The sequence below is a fragment of the Pleurodeles waltl genome, chromosome 2_2 (assembly GCF_031143425.1).
Source record: "Pleurodeles waltl isolate 20211129_DDA chromosome 2_2, aPleWal1.hap1.20221129, whole genome shotgun sequence".
Lineage (NCBI taxonomy): Eukaryota > Metazoa > Chordata > Amphibia > Caudata > Salamandridae > Pleurodeles > Pleurodeles waltl.
In genome coordinates, this window is record NC_090439.1 from 25158145 (window position 1) to 25174637 (window position 16493).

Below are 16493 nucleotides of genomic sequence, written 5' to 3' on the forward strand. Positions count from 1 at the left end.
CATGGACACCAAACTGGAGACTTGGCCTGTCCCAAAAAGAATCCCCATAGTATTGCACCAGCTAGCACTGGTATAGCCAGTCTCCAGGTGGGATCAACAGTGTGCCCAGAGCAAATCAGGGTTCACACTGAAGCTACTTTAGTTTCTGAGGGTGGGTAGATGTTGCCACTCTTGCTGTCTGCCCCCTACCATGAACAAACACAGACAGCATCCCTTGATTAATGGGACTAAGGTAGAAGCCCTGAGGGATACAGGTGCCAGTGTCACCATGATGGCAGTAAAACTGGGTCCCCAGAAAATTATCTGGCTGGACAAACCTATCCAGTCACCAATGCTGACAATTTGACTAAGGTCCATCCCATGGCTATAGTGACCTTAGACTGGGGAGGGGCTACTGGCCTACAACATGTAGTGCTCCCCTCTGCAATCCCAGTGGAGCGTTGGCTAGGGAATGATCTGGAGTCCTGAGCTTGTCCTGAGGGAGAACTCAAAACCCATGCAGCCATGCTGGGAATCCCTCAGATGGTGCGTATGAAAACTAGAGCACAAAGCCGAGCACAGGATGAACAAGAAGTGTTGGAGTTTGGAATAATGGTCCAACCTTCCAAGAGAAATGGCAATAAGACTGGGGGACCAGCGTATGAGCAGCAAATGACACAGAATTCCTCTCCTCAGGGAGAGGGCTTGACATCCTCTCAGAGAAGTGAGCCCATGGAACTTGATCCTTATCAGGTAGAGCTCTTGGACTACTCAGCGAAGACCCTCTACGGACCAGCTGTGCCAGGGACAGGGAACCTGTCCCACTCTTGAAGGCCTGAGGCAGCTGCACAGGAGAATGGAGATGGCAGTGACTCCCACAGGGTCTATTGGGACTCCCTTACACTAAGGCCAAAGACCCCTACCCTGGTACAAACAGGAAAGTGGTAATGCCTCAGCAGTTTAGGGAATTCATTCTCACTTTAGCACATGACATCCCCCTAGCTAGGCATCTGGGCCAAACTAAGACATGGAATAGGTTTGTCAGCCATTTCTACTGGCCCAACATGTCTCGAAAGGTAAAGGAGCTCCTGTGTCACTTGCCAAGCCAGTGGTAAGGCAAGTGCCACCCAAAGGCCCCCCTAATTACATTAACAGTGGTTGGGGTTCCCTTAGAAATGTTTTTTGTGTACATAGTGGGCCCACTTGAACCACCCACTGCCTCAAGAAACCAATATCTTAATCGGAAAATAATTTTCTAGGTGAAATACTCTCGTAAAATGCTTCACCCAAACAGCTTCTGGGATTAAACAATCATCAGCTTTAGTGTTACAATCTGAAAAATATGGATGATTTACCATCTACCAGAATTTTGAAGTGTCCTTCAGTTCAGTAGCTACCAGGAGCTCTTCCCATGCTTTAGTCCTAATTTCCAGTTTCCTCTCTTCCAACGTTGCCTTATACTGACCCCTTGCCAGTTTAATTAAATCGCAAGAGAAAGGAATATTTCTAAGGGCTTTTAAAAAACAATTATGAGCAGCTGTACACGCGGAATTAAACCATTGGTGCACCACCGGGCCCTGAGAAGGCCTCCCATAACCAGTGTGCAAGAGATGGCATTTCTTAAATGTTCATATTCTTGGACTATGTATTTGTGAGCTGACTGCTGTGATAGACAAATATTAATGGAATCTAATTTTGATTTTATAATTTTCTGGTTAAAAGTGATTGGGTTTATTTTTTCCCATTTCAAACGTACACCAGGATTTTGTTTAAGGTGATATTTCTCCTCACTTCCTCGTTCTTTGAATCCTGTTTAATATTATAAGTCACAGTGAGGTATAATCTTAAAAGCAGAGATTAGATGAAAGTCTGAAGAGCCAATAAGAATCAAATCAATAATGCTCCCTTTCGAGTTGCCTGTAAATGTAGGGATATTTTGGGTATTTGTAGATGCTTTCCCCCTAGCATAGACGAGGTCAAACTTACATAAAATGAAAATTAAAGCTTCACTTTCATTTGAATGAATAAAATGAGTTGACGACTCTCTGCCCTTGGTTGGAACACTGCACAGGTGTGGGGATTCCTAACAGATTAGGGGAGTATTAAAATCACCTACCCATAGCTCTTCATCCTGTAGTTGAGTAAATGAATAAATAAAATCTATTACATCCTCAAGGTTTCCCTTCAAGGGACCACGTGGAAATTATTATACAAATGTATTAACAAGATACCCTTATTCCCCCTAATTGATAATAGAACAATCATAAAATAAGGTGAAGACCAAATTAGGTTTGCCTCCATTTGTGGTATTTGTAGTGAAACAAGATCTAAAAGGCCTCCTCTTGCCCTTCGCACTGTGGAGGTTATTGCTGGTTGGTATAGAGATAAGTAGCCATCCAATAAAAAAGTGTCCTTTGACCAGGTCTCTTGAAGGCAAATTATGTCATATGTAGATATGTAGATATAAATCTCATCCAACAACAAAAAAAGGGGGGCTAGAAAATACGGGAAGTTCGGAAACAAAGTCCTGGTCCTGTGTATAATGCTCCCGACAAACGTATAATTCAAAAGATATACACAGTTCCACTGTGAGAGTATGTACCTATAGTTCACAGGTTCCTGGGAGTCAAAATCTTTGAAGCAAGAGCCCTCACTCACCATTTGGTGACATGCTTCATAATTGGGCTAATCTCCTCGTCAGGCTGGCACTGCAATGCCTGACGGGCCCCACAAAGGGGCTCTTTGCCGGAGATCTTTTTCAAATGGTAACCAGCCGGTCAAAAAGTGTGCTAGTATAGGATTGGTATGAAAAAGAAAAGTTGTTAAAAATGACTAGAGGTAAAACATAATTTATTGAGATATCTGACCTCTGTCATGATTAAAAACAAGAGTTTGGGGAGAGAATAAAATAAGGTCTAAACTCCCCAGAAAACAAAAAGTGTTGATAGTTGTCACTAAGGGCCAGAAGTCGGTAAGTTTTGATTGCGAGTCGCAATCCCATATGCAGAATGGTGTCCATGACACCATCTGCGAATCGCAAGGGAGTCGCAAAGACCCACCTCATTAATATTAATGAGGTGGGTCGCAATTTGCGGCCCCTTGCGATTACCTGCACTCACAGGGATGGTGGCCTGCTGGAGACAGCAGACCACCATGTCTGTGACTGCTTTTTTAATAAAGCAGTTTTTTTTTTTAATTGCAACCCGTTTTCCTTAAAGGAAAACGAGTTGCAATACACTCGGGAAAATGAAACCATTTCGTTTCATTTTTTCACAGTAGGCAGAGGTCCATTGGACCACTGCCTGCTCTGAAAAAATATTTTTGGCGACATTCACAAAGGGGAAGGGGTGCCATGGGGACCCCTTCCCTTTTGCGAATGAGTTATCACCCACTTCACATGGGTGCTAACTGCGAATTGCTTTGCGACCGCGTTCGTGGTCACAAAGCAATTCTGCATTGCGGTACGACTCACAAATAGGAAGAGGAACACCCCTTCCTATTTGCAAGTCGCATTTCCATTTTGCGAGTCGGTACCGACTCGTAAAATGGGAATGTGCATCGCCATGCCTGTTTTGCATGCCTCAAACTGCGAATTTCGCAGTTTGCGCCATGCAAAACGGTTCCTACATCTGGCCCTAAATCTCTAAATTTGGAGTATAGTAAAAGTAGGTACAGGATCCCCTGTACTACTCCTAAATCATGGTTAACATGTTTCTTGCTAATTAGTCAAAATGATCTAGTGCGTTTCTTCAGGACCAATACACCTACCTAATCCTTAAGTAATATATAGCCCGTAGTAGGGAATGTATGATAAGCAGGAACCATCCACATATTAGAGGATGGGCCCCATCGGGGAAAGCACCAAGCTTGCGTGGTCCAATAGGGTCCTCTGCATATTAGAGGATGGGCCCCATCGGGGAAAGCACCAAGCTTGCGTGGTCCAATAGGGTTTTAGGAGTGTCCGCGTCTTGCGGCACCACCTACACTTCCTCGATACTCCTGGTACTGTCTCAGCCAGTCTGGGTTTTTTATTTTAGACCGGAGCCCAGCAATGTTCCAGCTACTCAATGTTAAAGGTTTATATCCTAAACCTAATGCAGATTCATCCATGGTATTAACATGGGCCATAGCACTAGGGGAGATGCCTGTCGAGACTGACTTTTCTTCTGGTAAAAGTTTATCATAGCCATCACCAGCCCTTAATCCCACCAGGTTTTCCCTACCATGTCTATCAATATCTGTGAGTCGATCGTTCTCTTCTAGGGAATTAAAAACCTGGAAGCGATTAATGGTGGGAACATTTGCCTGGACTTGTGGCCTGACCGATCCTGGGCTATATTTACGGTGGACTGCAGTAGAGCGTAAAGGTAATAAAATAGGGTCACAGAAGTGACATAATGGATCAATTTGAATCCTTTCTTTAGACCTGGTACAATGTTCAAGATCAGCCAACAAACAGTTAACTAGACAGGGATTAACAAAATTAATTACAATACGGTTACCCTCATAAACTGTTCTTGATGGGCCGACCCATTTCACTCTGCATGCCATGAGAATCTTATTGTTTGGGTCCTCTTGGTAGTTACATTTAAATTTGGTCCTCAACCAGTGGGCAGTCTTCCTCACTAAGGCTTGAGTATCTTCTTTTTTATGGCTGTCCAAAGGGGGCACATTTGCTAACACCAAAACATACGGCATACATTCGGGCGGTAAGTACAGTGTTGCTTCATGATTTTTGATTGGAAAAACAGAGGGGGGATTTGGCCCTCCAGAGTAAGTTCCCCTTTGTTTTTCCCAGGGTAATTCATGCTCGATATGTGGGGATCCAAAACCATCTAAAGGTTGAACCAAAGAGAAACCAGATCTGTTTGGTGGAGGATTAGGTAATGCATTATCTTTTTTAGACACAGGATCTTGACTGTGTGCTTTCCCAATGTTAGAAGATCCTAAGTTAAAAGTTTGAGAAAGAGTGCTGATCACATTATTACAGAAACAATCAAGTCTCTTAATTAACAGAGTGATAAGTTTCTCCTCCAAAGCCACGCAGAAAGGTTTAAGTATGGAGTCAATTATATAAGTGGGGTCGATTGAGATGTCCTTCTTCTCAGTGCATTTGTTTGTTATGCCCAAGGCTATTGTTTGACTTACATTATTTCCTGCTAGCGTATGGCTTCTCTTTTTTGGCCCTGAGACTCTTTTTGTGTTCTTAGCCCTTCTTCCCGCTCTCCTCTTCTTCAAGGGTGGAGAGTCCACCTGAGAGCACTCGAAGGTTGAGTTAACATTTGGGTCCTTAGCTTTACTTGAATCTTGCAAAAACAGAGCACTATGTTTAAACTGCATAATGCTTCGGGTGACTATACCTTTTGTGTAGTGTTTATAAGAACGGTGGGCTCCAGGGGTGGCCGCTGAGCAGATTTCTTAACAGCCCCAATCTTTTCCTCAACTTCCTCTAATTCAGATTCTGTAGCCCCTATTACAGAGGATAAATAGCAAGTAATTGACGTTTGGGCTAAAGAGCCCAGACACCCTCCCCCTTTTACAAACTATTCTTTCTTTTCCCCATTTAGTAGGAAATTCGCACACCTCCAAATTCTTCCTGTATCAAAGCAGTAGACAAGATAGCCCCAGTCAATAGTCAGGGGGCACTGTCAGGCGATCATAAGGCCTAACTCAACCCTTATAGTAACTCCTCCTAGCTACACTTAATAAACCAGGATCCTCATCAGGGTTAATATGAGAAGAATTTTGGCAGGTGTACCTTCCTTCTTCTACACCTTCTTCTCTGACCAGTTCACATATAGGTAATTAACCTCAAGGCCAAGAGGGATGGCCCAGTCTCAAATGGTCTCGAACAGGCGCAGGCAGGCCCGCCTTAGGCCGGGCTTTGCCTGGGCGCGGCCCATGCGCGTCCCGCACCGCGGGTGAAGCAAGCACTATTTTGCGCATCTGGGCATCCTCCCCTTCCTCCCCCGGTGTCGCCCCATGTGTCCCTGAGGCAGCAGACACCGGGGCAAAAGTTCTGTGTCTCGCACTGCAGGTGAAGCAAGCACTATTTAGCGTGTCTGGGCGTCCTCCCCCTTCCTCCTCTGGTGCCGCCCCACGTGTCCCTAAGGTGGCAGGCACTGAGGCAAAAGTTCCATGTCCTGCAAAGTACTTTGCTTCATTATCTATCAGGGCACTTAAGCAATAGTTTTGTGGGAGCGTGAGATAATGGATCCCTTCCTGGATTGTGGGATAGTGCCGGTAAGGCCAATTTCTGAGTAGAGAGGTTCTAAAATTGCTCCCCAAAAAAACCTGATGTGCTTAAAAGACTGCAGGGGAGGCCATTTGGTCCCGGGGCTCCTTCCCTCCTGCCCTTAGCTATCAGATCAATTATCATGGCAGTCGAAGCAATTATAGTGAGTGGTGGTTCCTGTGGGCACTTTCGCAGAAAGGGAGTTCCTGCACTTCACAGTCTTTGTATGAACATATGAAGGGAGGCCTGAGTTGCGTGATGGCAACTAAAATGACTAAGATACTGTACCCAAATGACTACCGGTATGTGCGATGTGATGCCACTGTGTGCGGGGTGTGAACTATTGCATATTGTGTCCAGAAATGTGCACTGTTGTTACTCTTTGCATCCATATATAGCTTAGCCCAGAGGTCTTCACTGCGAGTCCTGTTGATTGACCACTTAAGCTTGTTTAGTGGGCATTTTTGGTGCCTTAAGGCTCCTAGCAGGTCTACGTTTCCAGGCCTGCTTCAGAGATGCCTTATAATGGAGTTGATTTTCCTTTTGACTTCTCGTAGCTTGACTCTCTGTTCCTGCAACATGTGCGTTGTCGCTGAAGGTACTGTAGGTGGATGGGTGAAGACGGGCACTGCGAAATTATCACGTAGCCTGGTGGTTAGTAGTTCCCACTTTGCCACCTCACTACTGCTTGTAGCTTCTAATTCGGATGTCAGGTCCATTGCTACATGGGATATAAGCTCTATGTTTTATTGAGCACATTTACCACTTGTGTGGTTTGTGGTGTGGGAAGTGATAAATGGAACTCTTGTCTTTTCCATTTTGGAGACCGTCAGAGTAAGGGCTAACTCATGTGAGCAATGGTCGCTCTCGCCCCTGTCCCCTAGGTGGATGTTGACGACTTGTTTAAACAATGACAGAAAGACGAAGGAGTAGTTGATCGCTGTAGAAGCATTTGTTGAGAAGTGTAATGCGGCTGGTGGAGAGTCATCCCAGAATCTTCCATTCAAGGCTTTAATTTGTAATTATTCCAGGACATTAAGTAGTGTCCCGTGCGTTGGAAGTTCCCAAGCGGTAGAAAGAGAGATTGCAGCTTCATCCGTGGAGGCTTCAAGTAGAAGCAGATTGAAGTCGCCTAAGATGATGATGTTTGCAGTTTCGGCTATTTCTCCACTGCTTATGAAGTTCTCGAGCTGATCCACCGGCTAGGAGGCATCTTTAGATTTAAGCTTAGCGTGGAGGAAAGTATTTACAATAACTATCTCTACTGTGGATGCATTCTCAGATGTGGTAATTGTAACAGTATTGATGAAAGAGAGGGTGGAGGCAAGGGAGGTAGCTTTGACTGACAAGGCTAGGGAGATATATTTGGCAAGGTCGCCCTGCGGGTGACCATACCTCGCCTTCCTGGTCGCTGGTGTAAGGCAACACATAGAACCCTGCAGGTGGAAAGGTTAATCTAGCCATGCTTCCTGCATCAATATAATATCAAAGGTGCTGATGTACTGAAGGAAGTCCTAATTAGAGGTTTTAACAAGGAGGCCATTTACATTTCATGAGTAGAGACAAAGAGCATCCTTTATTGGTGAGGCGCCCCTACTTTTATCTAGTGTTTGTCATCAAGTCCCATTGCAATTGTTGATCGTTTTAGAGATCCACCTTAGGTCGTTGTTTGGGTGAAAACAAGTCTCTTTTTGTTGGAGCAGCTCCGGAAGTCATCAGGGATGGTAATTGTCAGGGATCTTAAGTTCCTTGGTGAGCAACCCTGGACACGTTTGAGTATGGAGGGAGTTTGTTTAATCAGATGCTCTGGTTTGATAATAGGGCCAGCCATTAGTAGGGGGAATGGGTACCCAACTTCATAGTACTTGGTGATGCTTATACCCCAACACTCGAAGGTTGCTCTTTCTGCAAAGATTTTTTGGGCTATTGGGCTTGACTTCCACATGGCCTTAGTCACTTCAAGTGCTGATGATGCATCCGGGCGAATTAACTCTACTGAAGGGAGGTCCGTTGTGCGCAGGCCACTAGTAGCTGGACTATGCAATAACAGCCGGAGAATGTTGCCTCTATTCAGGATGTCACCTGTGTCCTTTGAGTTGTAGTGTGGATGAAATATAAGTATGTTGGTGTCTAGGTACTCAGAGGGTGTTTCCAGTTTTTGTAAAGATTGGTTGGGCACTCCACCATGTTCTGTCCTCAGAGGTTGTTTTGCTCATGCCTGCAGTCACCCGCTTGTGTGTCTTGGTTAGGTCTGGGTTGTGTATAGATCGTACTCTGAGGTTTGTAACGGTTGGGTTGTGAAAATTCCTGCAGTGGTGCGGCTATGAGGTCCGGTGAGTAATGGCTGTAGCGTTGTTGCCCACCCGTTCCTCTGACCGTGTGACTAATACAGCTGGTGCAGCTATAGATGTAGCTGTGTTGATGTAAAGGGGGGCTGCCCCTTTTCCAGCTCATTTACGATGGGTGCTTGCTCTTTCCTGGTGGGTCAATTTGTACAGGCCTCCTGTGCTGTTGTTGCGAGAGGTGCAGGAACAGGATCTGTATTAGTCGTGTCTCCCCCGATGGGTAACTGTATTCAAGCGTGTTTGCTCTGTGTTCCCCTTTGACTCTAGGGTCGGTGGAGTTGTTACTTTGTAGCAGGTCTCAGTTGATGGGGACCCTGGTTTAGAGCCAGTTGCAAGGTTACAGATGAGAGCAATATCCTTGCTGTTTCCTGGAAGTTCCTTCTTGCATCCCTTCCTCCTTTGGGCCTGTCTTTGCTTGGCATTTGCTTTTCCGTTATTTTTTCAGTCTACTGTGCTGCCAGATGGTTGTATGTTCCCCAGAGGTTGGGCAAAGTCAGCGGTCAGGATCAGGGTGGTTGCTGCCGCCACTGAGAGTGGCTCCAGGTCGGACCCTCTTTCCTGATCCTGAGTGACATCAGGTCAGACCCTGTGACCCTTACTCCCTGGCCGTGCACTATGCTCTTTACTATGCCTGGATGATTTTCCAACAGGTCTTGAGCTGGGGTGTCAACTTTGACATTAGAGTGGGGAAAGTTCCTAGAAACCCCAAGTTTTAGGGATGCACGCAGGTTGCTAAGCATGGAAGGTAGTGTTGATAATTTATCTATAATTGGACAGCATGTGCATTTGGCCTGTGCACTAGCTGAGTGTTATTGCACCTGGGTGAGGAGGGATTTCAGGTCTCTTAGTTTCCCATCTATTCCTGCTACCAACACTTCCAATGTGTTAAGTAATGTTAATTGAATGTCCATTTTATCCGATTGATATTAAAGAGCTTCTACTAGAAGCTGCAGGGTTTTTAGTAAGAAATCCCATGCACCATCAGTGTGTAGTTCCCTGGGGTTTGCACTGATGTCCAGTCCTGTTGGTGTTGCAGCCCTCTTATTTGGACTCATGTCAATCCTCTTAACGTTTTTATGTATTGTTAAACTAAGATCTGTGCCTGTAGTGGCCCTGTGGGCTGGAGGAGATTCTTGAGATTATGAGGTCAGCATATCATCCCATTCTTGTGTGCCTCAATATGATAGTATCTCTTTGTCCTCTGCTATCAGGGTTTCCCCCACTTTTGGGCTCCCTGAGAGTGCTGAGGATTGGTGGACTTGGTTTGCTCAGATCGTTGAATTTGCTTGCGAGGCAAAGTCTGTGAGTGAAGTCATGCCCTTTGTGTCTGTAGGCAACTGACTCTTCTCTTTGGAAGGCATGGTCAGTGCCATTGCAGTTTCGCTAAGGGCTGAGGCGTTTTGGCAGTTCTCATTATGCTGGGTGGGGACCTTCACCTGGTCCACATAGTCCTGCTGCGGTGCTGCGTGGATCTCTGCTTGGATAGTTTGCTCATATTGCCCCCAAGATGGTAGAGATTTGTTTGTGTTTGCAGTTCTGCTTTGGCTTGGACTTATGAATTCTTCCGTTGTGGTGGGATCATGCCGAGGTAAGCTGCCTTCGATGTAGTTAGTGGAGATTGAGGGCTGTAACGGTGGCTGCAGGCCTTGGATCATGCTGTTGCTTGAGAAAATGGCAGACCTGACGTTTTTCAAGAAATATAACTTTGTGTAGATTTTTGGCTGGAGATCAGCAGTACAGCGTTTTTTTGCTTGTTCTAAGTTATGACTAATGCTGCTTCCTTGTCCTCTTCTGTTTCTATCTCATTGAGTGACAGAGCTGCCTGAGGACTGAGATGCTTTACTGATTCTTGGAGTTTCCTCTTCCTCTTTGCTGCTGCAATTTTATTGGGGGGTGATTTTCTTGTTTTTCCTGACCGCATGGCTTCCTTTCTTCTATTGCTTCCTTGTGATACTTGTGAATCATGTCTTGGACTTGTGGAATTGATGGACCTGTTGATGGACCTGTTCCGTTTAGTTCCCCTGTTATGAGATGATAGAGATGTGTAGCATTGTGAATGACCCCTCAACAGGGTCGGTAAGAAAGACTATAGTCGGGCAAGTGAGGCTCATCAGGCCCCGCAAGCCGCACCCAGCATAGCTCCCGAGAGCTACACCCAACTTAGCTGGGCCGATTCTGCGATGGCCTAGGGCACACCATTAGCAAGGACGGCCTACAGTCACCACACTTGCCTGCTGTTGGTGCCTGGTTTATGGAGTCCCCTGAGAGGTTCCTTTTGACCTAGTTGCAGAATTCAGAGGCATTCAGAATGCAGTCAATGGAGACAGAGAGGATCCCAAGGTTGCTCCCTGGGTTGGGAGGATGTTTCGCGATGCAAAGATCAAGATCAAGATGCTGCTAGGCGGAACTGCCCCAGCTATCAAGCTTGAGACTCTATGCAGGGGCGTAGTGGTAAGAACCCGATGCTGGGAGATGCTGAAAGAAGATGTTCAGCTGGACCTAACAGAGAAGGGAAGGGCTCAGAGCCCGAGGAAGACTAGAGTTTATTGTTCGGTGGCCCGATTGGCCAACAGTATAGCCACAGAGTAGTGCACGGGCACCCTGCCTCTGTCTCTTTGGCCCTGGCTCTGTATCTCTGGCCCTGACTCCCTGCCTTACACGTTTCGCTAGTAGCTAGTGGCTCTGGCTAGTGGCTCTGTTGGGTCGGGAGGTCTGCAGGCAAGCCAGATGGGACAGACAGGATAGGGCAGGGCGAGGCAGGGTGGGACAGGTGAGGCAGCAGGTAAGGCGGCCTACAGCCCCCGTCAACCTCCCCCAGCTGGGCTCCCGGTTTCTCTAGATGTCTCAGGTGGCTTGGGAGATGTGGCTGAGACACTGTTAGGCACTGTGAGATGGAGGAAGAGAAGGAACCGGGCCGAGCGCCCAACAAGGTGGTGGCTCGGCACAGAGGGGAGGCCAGGGAGAGGCCGAGAGAGAAGACAAGGGTGGGACCGGAGCCACACCAAGGGCTGAATCTGCACTGGGTCCACGCAGCACTGCTGGCCCACCTGGTGCCTGGCTGGCAAAAGCCTAAAGGCTCCTGCCTTATCATCACCTCTGGGGCCTCAGTTCTGATCACCAACTCCAAGCTCCAAGGCTGCTTCATGTACCTGGTGTGCTAACGCTGGAAGTCTACTGCTTCTGGGGCTCCACTGAACAGATTCTGCTTCCTCCGTCACATCAGAAAGGGAAGGCACAAGATGTGGTGGAGTATGTGCTTGGCCTCGGCTCAAGGATGACAGAGTACATGGAACAGGCAACCAAAAACCTTAAGTGCTAGCCAACAGCTCCAGAAGCAGTGGTATGACCAAAAGGCTGCACTGGTGGAGTTCCAACCAGGTGAGAAGATATGGGTTCTGGAGCCTGTGGCTGCCAGGGCACTTCAGGACAAATGGAGTGGAAATTAACCTATCCTGGAAAAGAAGAGTGAGGTCACCTACTTGGTAGACGTAGGCACTAGCAGGACATCCAAAAGGGTGATCCATGTGAACCACCTCAAACTCTACTGTGACAGGGCTCATGTAACCATGCTGATGGTTACTATTAAGGATCAGGAAGCAGAGCGAACCTCTCCCTGATCTCCTCTCACACAACCCTAAAGATGGGTCAGTTGATGGAGTTGTCTCCTCAGACACCATCTCTGCCCAACAGCAGGCTGACTGCAGGCAAGTCCTGCAGCAGTATGCTGAGCTCTTGACCAGCCCAGTGGTCTTGGTCCCCAAACCTTATTCCAAGGATGGAAAGAAAGAGATGAGGCTCTGTGTGGACTACAGAGGTCTCAACTTTGTCACCAAGACAGATGCTCATCCTATTCCAAAGGCAGATGAGATAAGTTAGGTGCAGCAAAATTCCTCAGTACTTTGGAGTTAGCTGCAAGTTACTGGCAAATTCGGATTGTACCAGAAGCAAAAGAAAAGACTGCATTCTCTATACTTGATGGGTATTATCAGTTCGCTGTTATGCCCTTTGGTTCAAAGAATGCCTCTGCCACCTTCCAAATGTTAGTGAATCAAGTCCTTGCTGGCTGGAGACCACAGACCTCTCAGATGGCTAATGCAAATGAAAGATGAGAACCCTAAACCTTTGAGGTGGTCCATCTCCCTACAGAGAATGGACTTTTCAGTGGAAGATTGACCTGAGATTGCCCATGCCAATGCAGATGGACTTTTTTAGGTTCTTCCACTTAGACAATGAAGACTCTCTTGGGCAAGGTTAGTCTCATCCTCTTTCGTTTGGGAGGGGGTTGTGTAGGAAGGTACCCCTTTTGACATGGTCACCCCCTCACTTTTTGCCTGATTTTGATGCTGACTTGACTGAGAGTGTGCTGGGATACTACTAACTGGGCCACAGCGTTCTTTCCCTAAACTGTACCATTGATCCCACAATTGGTACATCCCTGACACACACCTAAGTCCCTTGTAAAAGGTACCAGTGGTACCAAGGACTCTGTGACCAGGGATGGTCCCTAGGGGCTGCAGCATCTATTGTGCCATCTTGAGGGACTCCTCGCCAACCACATGCACATTGCTATTGCAGATTGTGTGTGCTGGTGGGGAGAAAGAGGTAAAGACGACACCGCAACCCTCACAGAGTGACATGCCCACCAACCACTGCCTGGAGCGTAGGTAAGTCACCCCTCTAGCAGGTCTTATAGCCCTAAGGCAGGGTGCACTATACTACAGGTGAGGGCATAGCTGCATGTACAATTCTTAGACATTGTAAGTGAAGTGTGGCCATATTAAGTACATGAGCTGGCAGTTTGTCATTATGCACTCCACAGCTCCATGAAGGCTTCACTGAAGGCTGAGAAGTTTGATATCAAACTTCTCAGCACAATAAACCCACACTGATGCCAGTGTTGGATTTATTGTACAATGCACCCACAGGGCATCTTAGAGATACCCCCAATGTTTTAACCAACTCTTTAGTGTATCGCTGACTAGTGTGTGCCAGCCTGCTACTAAAAGACACATTTCTGACCCCATGGAGTGAGGGCCTTTGTGCTCTCTGGAGTCAGAAACTAAGCCTGTTCTTGGTGGAGGTGCTTCACACCTACCCCCTGCAGGAACTGCAACACTTGGTGGTGAGCCTCAAAGACACAGGCCTTCTGTTACCATGCCCCAAGGCATTCCAGCTAGTGGAGATGCCCACCCCCCAGATGTAGCCACACCTTTGGTGGCAAGTCTGGTGGGAAAATTGGTAAAACAGGTGTGAAGCCTCCAGCTGGGACCACCTTTAAGGTGTTCAGAGCTGAAGTGCCCCCCATCCCTGCAGAATCCTCCATCTTGGTTTGGAGGACAGGGGCAAATAGGGTTAGGAATGTGCCCCCCCCAAAGGGAGCGGGCACAGGAAGGGTATAGCCACCCTCAGGGACAGCAGCCATTGGCTACTTCCCTCTGAGCCCTGTAATGCCCCTAAATCTAAGATTACCTAGCTCACAAGATGCCTAGTGACCTCAAGCAGACGAAACAAGAAGAAAGAAGAAGGACTGCTAAGCCGACCCCAGCAGTGAAGACACCAGATGACAACTGACTTGGCCCCAGCCATACCAGCCTGTCTACAGCTTCAAAGGCCCCTGCTCCAAGAAGGAAACACATCCTGCAGGGCCAGCAACCTCTCCAAACCCCAGAGTACTGCCTTCCCAGTAGAGGACCAAGAACTCCCGAGAACAGCAGCCCTGTCCAGAAGAAATCACCAAAAGGACTCCAGAACCGCCCCAGATCCGCAAGTCCTGTCCACTCTGCACCTGATGCCCACAACCTGAGTCCAGGTGGCCCACTGAAACAGAGGAGGTCCCTAGGTGATTCTGACCTTGGGTCCACTCTGGGTTGACCCCTCTTGGCCAACACAACAATGTCTGCAGCCTGTTCCAGAGGCTCCACCTGACTGTGACCAGATCCAACAGAGATACCCAATGCCCAAGGAGACCTCTGCAGCCACAGCTCCCTGGCCTTGGGGAACCCGACCAATGTTCCAGCAACTTCCAGCGGTCACCTCTCCTGCCTGTCCAGCCTTTGGTTTCCTGGAACCGACCCTCTGGACCCAGCCTGCACCATCTTTTGTGACCCCTGGAGTCGCCCCATTGAAAACCATTGGGTGCCCAGCTCTGTGTTTGCACCCTGCACCTGGCTGCCCCTGTGCCGCTGAGGGTGTGTTTGGTGTGATCCTGTACCCTGCCCGGTGCTGATCTAAACCCCTGAGACCTCTGTCATTGAACCGTGGGTATTTACCTGCAATCTATTTTCTAGGAAGCACCCCAAGTCCTCATAGGATTCCATGGCAAACCCAATGCCAAATTTGACCTCTGCACCCAGTCAGCCCCATGTTGCTGGTGGTGCACTTTTGGGGTCAGCCTAAACTTTGACCTGTAAGCATCCTAAAACCCAAACGCTGGAATCATAAGTTGTGTACTTACCTGTTTTCTGTGCTAACACTTTCCCCTCAGCACTCTATGGACTCCTATGGAAAATTGCACTGTCAACTTTTGAAATAGAACATTTCTACTTAAATGTAAACTGCTTTATCTGCTAAAACGAAAAGTACATTTGATACATATGCTTGATACCTACTTACAACTGTACTTACCTGCAACAAAGTTCTTCAGGTTCTAGCACCAAAGTAACAAAATATATATTTTCTGCATAAAAACAATTGGTCTGGAGTTAGTCATTGAGTGTTTCCCTTATTTCTATGCTGTGGGTGTTCAGCAAATGCTTTGCACTACCCTTTTATAAGCCTAAGTGCTCAACCAGTGCTAGTCAGCCAAAACGCGTTGTGTTTAAATTCATTTACTTCCTTTTGATTTCCTGAGAGTGCTGCTGTTCTATAATTATTTTTGTTGTTGAAAGGAGATTAACTGGAGTGCTCTGCCGGTTTTTTGCTGCACCACCCCTCTTGGGCCACTTGGAGCTCGTTTGTGAGCATATGTATTAAAGAGATATATATATATATATATAAAACATACATAATAATAACATAAAAATATAAATATTGAAATAAGAATAAATATATTAATTAATGTGGACAATAAAAAAAATAGCAAAAATGTAAAACCCTCAAAAACATATTTACTAAAAATATTATAAACATCAACATTATTTTAATAATAAAATAAAATCGTAAATATAAAAAAATGAACATTTATTGCTATAATATCTATATTACCAATATTAGGAAATTGACTATTCCCACTCCAGTCTGTGCAATGGAAGGGAAAGCACTGGTTTCGTGAGAGGTAAAATTTACTATTTCCACTCCAAACACCTATACAGTAGGGAAAGTGTTGGACTTCAGAGAGGGAAAATTTAACATTCCCACTATATTCTATACAACAGAAGGAGAAGTGTTGGATTTCAGAGGGGTTACATTTGCTATTCACACTCCAATCAGTGCAACAGTAGAGAAAGTGTTGGAATTCGGAGGGGTAAACTCTACTATATCCACTCCAGTCTGTGCAACAATAGGGTAAGTGTTGGACTGCAGATGTTTTAAATGTATTATTCCCACTCCAATCTGTGCAAAAGTAAAGAAAGTGTAGGGCTGCAAGGGGTTAAATTTACTATTCTCACTCCAAACGGAGCAACAGTAAGGAAAGAGTTGAATTTTGGAGGGGTAAAATTTACTATTACCAATCCAAACTGTACAACAGCAGGGAAAGTGTTGGACTTGGAGGGGTAAAACTTACTGTTCCTATTCCAGTCTGTGCAACAGTAGAGAAAGTGCTGGATTTTGGAGGGTGACATTTACTATTCCCACTCCAAACCACATAAGTAGGGAAAGTGTTGAACTGCAAAGAGGTTAATTTTACTATGTCTACTGCAGTCTAAACAAGAATAGGGAAAGTACTTCACTTCAAACATATTACATATATTAGTAACCACCATGAAGGTAGACAA